At 32.1% G+C, this 3,457-nt stretch overlaps 1 non-coding gene across 1 annotated transcript; it reads left to right on the top strand.

The window, feature by feature from the left end:
* Nucleotides 1-1,712: 1,712 nt before the first annotated feature.
* TRNAE-CUC (transfer RNA glutamic acid (anticodon CUC)) lies at nucleotides 1,713-1,785 on the top strand. Its single transcript has one exon. It is a non-coding gene; the product is annotated as a tRNA-Glu (tRNA).
* Nucleotides 1,786-3,457: the final 1,672 nt, after the last annotated feature.

The following is a 3,457-nucleotide window of genomic DNA, read 5'->3' as shown; positions in this document are numbered from 1 at the left end:
TTACCATATATCATATCCATGTGATGATAACTTGAATTTGGTCTGTTTTACTGGTTACTATGACAACTTTTTGCTTATTTTTGATTACCTATACTAAATTCCCCAGTTGTGTGCTGATGTACCCTATGGAGCTTCATGGGGGTGGAGGGAGGAGCTTCACATTTTTGCTCAAGTTTGGCCTATATCTATTTCCTACCTATTTGTAAGGGCTCAGTTCATGCTTAGGTAAACTACATATCTCTCTCTTATAATATCTGATGGCATTTACTGTAAATATATCTCATGCACTAAAAAGCAGGACTGTATCCAAAATACTTTTGGCTCAATCTGTAGAAACATATCCATACTACTTTGGTAAAGTACAATAGCCGTTTTGAGCTTGTTTCTTCATCTGGATTATTGGAATAAAAAGACTTATTTTAAAAGGTAAATGGTAGCCTTGAACAATATACCATTTTAAAACCATCTGAGACTACCTACATAGTAGGCAGAATGAAAGTCTATGCTATCATTTGTATTATTACAGTCTTCTATCATTAATTTTATCTTTCTTTATATAACAGCATTATCTCCAAAGCTGACCCTAAAATTCTTATATATATATATATATATATATATGTTTCTGTATTTTTGCTATTTAAAGTTGGGGGATTAGATATAAAGGACTTTCAATTAATATTTGGAATGAGAATAAAACACTAAATTTCTAATTTTGATATTTCAATTAAAATTTTTCAGTTTTACTATCACTTATCCTATGAACTGCTTTAACTGAAGCATAATTTGATTTCCCAGCTAAGAAACTAATTTTATGAATGTATTTATTCAGGAAAATTTTAATTACATCATTTTTATTTTCAGATGATTACAGTGACAGAGAATTCTTAGAGCCAATAATGACTGCATTTTAGCTGCAGTTCCGACATCAAATAGAGTCTTGGCAACAACGTCTGTGGCTTCGGATAACATTATATTAGCCTCTTGCCAACCCTGTAAGATGTACGTAGGCACTGTTGTGCCTCCTGCCCCCTCAGAAGAGGATGTGAGAATAATTATTACTATGCAGTAGTGCATTCATCTTGAATGCCAAGAGGTCTGAGCCAATATCAAAAGTATGTGAGTTTCAGGCTGTTGCCTGCCAGGAATGTGCATCACAAAATCTATCTCTAAACTGCAGAGTAGAACTGAGTAGGTGTTTTTTTAAAACTTCTCAGTTTAGGAATTGATCAATATCAGGAATTAAACTATTTTGTCTCAAATGTAGACTTCAGAATAAAAGTTAGTTCCCAGTCCAGTTTTTTCTTTTTTTCATGTCCATGTCTCCACATTTTTGCATAAGTTCTTTAGGTGAGATTTACACATTCTTTTTCGACTTGAGTGCTGAAAGTACTAAAGTTTATAAAATACTGGAGAAATTATTCAAAACTGTTTTACTTGCTGCTTTTGTTATTCAGAAGTAAAGACAGTCCATTCCACTAGATGCTTATCTCATGTCTTCAATTCTAAACAAATTATATTTCAAGTATTTGACAAAAATAATTAGCTAGAGTGTGACGCACTACTAAATAAACACAACTTGTCATCTCTGTATCTTGCAAACCAATTAGTCTGTTTTAAAAAATAGTATCATGTTTTATGATATAAAAAGCAATAATATTTTTAACTTTGAAAATATATGCAAAAAGGGATAAGTGTAAGATCTCCTAGAGACTTCCCTAGTGGTCCAGTGGCTAAGACTCTGCACTCTCAATGCTGGAGGCCCAGGTTTAATTCCTGGTTAGGGAACCAGATTCAACATGCCACAACTAAGACCCAGAGAAGCCAAATAAATAAATATATATTCAAAAGAAAATGTAAGATTTCCTTCTCTCTTTCCTTCCTTCAATTCTTATAATAACCTGAAATATAGATATTAAATTATTTCAATGACAATAATATTAAATTTCAGAAAGGTGGAGTGATAAGCTCAGGGTCTCACAGTATATTACTGACAAAGTTGATGTTTCAATTTTATCTTGTGATAATAGATTCAGTTCCTATACTGCCTCATAATTAATGAGTCTTGAAACTTCTTTGCCATTCTCTTGCTAATTACTCATACATCATTTTTTAAAAAATTATGTTAATCTGTTTTTATAGTCATAATATGCTCCACAAATATAAGATGCAGTCAAATGTGCTTACTTCTCCTATTCTGTGCTACATGTGCGATGTAAGCCTGGGAGGTCAAGGCATTTTCTACTTCTCTATATATCTCCAAAGGAGGGTTAATAACTTCAACACATTTCAATCATCTGTTGAGAAAAAACACAGAACTTGGCACCCTCATAATTGTAACTGTATCATAAACTATTCTGCAATATGTACCTTTGGCTACAAACAAGTTAGTAAACTCTCATAAGGACTTTTACTCATAATTGAGTGCAGAGTTCAAATCCCAACTGCATTTGGAAGTCAGCTTCTCATCTTTAAGGTTTGTTATCTCCTTTTACAAAATTTTTTTTATGTTTATTTTTCCCCACTGTATAGGTCACATTATAACTTATGGTTTATTTTCTCAGACTATAGAATTCTTGAAGTCAAGATCCAGTCTAGCTCATTTTCACCACCAATAGCACTTAATGTAATATGGGTACAGAGTAGGTATTCAATAGATAGTTATTGAACTAAGTAAACACACTTTTATATTATAACTTGTCTTTCAGGAAAGTAAATTCTAAGATCATTGATCTGATAGTCATGTAAGCTCCATTTGCTCAAAAAGCATCCCATTATTATCTGAACTGTACTCTGTAATTAAAAACAATGATGTGATTTTTTCAAGAAAGTGAATGGACAAGGCTGGGCAACACTGCCCATCTCCCAGGTGTTGTGTGCTTTTTTGCAATAACCTCTGTCTCATTCTTTGTCCCATGGTCTATATGTCCTAAACAACACTATACTCTTTGAGTTTCCTTATTTACTGATGCCTTGTTCTCAATACTGGTCTTAAATACGAAAGAAATCTCTATTTTTATTGTTGCAGTTAGTTTTTTTTCAAAACCAAATATATCCTTGAAACATATATCTGGAATGTAAGCAAAAGGACCCTAATATAAAAATAATCTGTCTACATTTAAATCAAGTTCAATATGAGTAAGAAAGGAACATGGAGAGAAGATAAAAAAGAGTTCCTCAACAACACCAAAAACTTCTTCAGCTCTATATTTACATGTGTGTTTATATGCATGTAGGCATACACACACACATTTTTAATCACACAATTATTAATTCCAAATATTTCAACTCCAATCTTATCAACTGATTTTTTTTTCTAAATCAAAGTTTATCATAAGAATTCTTAAGGAAGTGATTTTTATTATTCTACTTATTTATTCACCATATAGAACAGGTGGTCAGGGAAAATGCATAAATTTACCCATTTTGTGTAACAAGACTAAGCACCACTATATTGTTG

The sequence above is a fragment of the Ovis canadensis genome, chromosome 25 (genome assembly GCF_042477335.2).
Source record: "Ovis canadensis isolate MfBH-ARS-UI-01 breed Bighorn chromosome 25, ARS-UI_OviCan_v2, whole genome shotgun sequence".
Taxonomy (NCBI): domain Eukaryota; kingdom Metazoa; phylum Chordata; class Mammalia; order Artiodactyla; family Bovidae; genus Ovis; species Ovis canadensis.
This window is presented reverse-complemented; position numbering and strand designations above follow the sequence as displayed.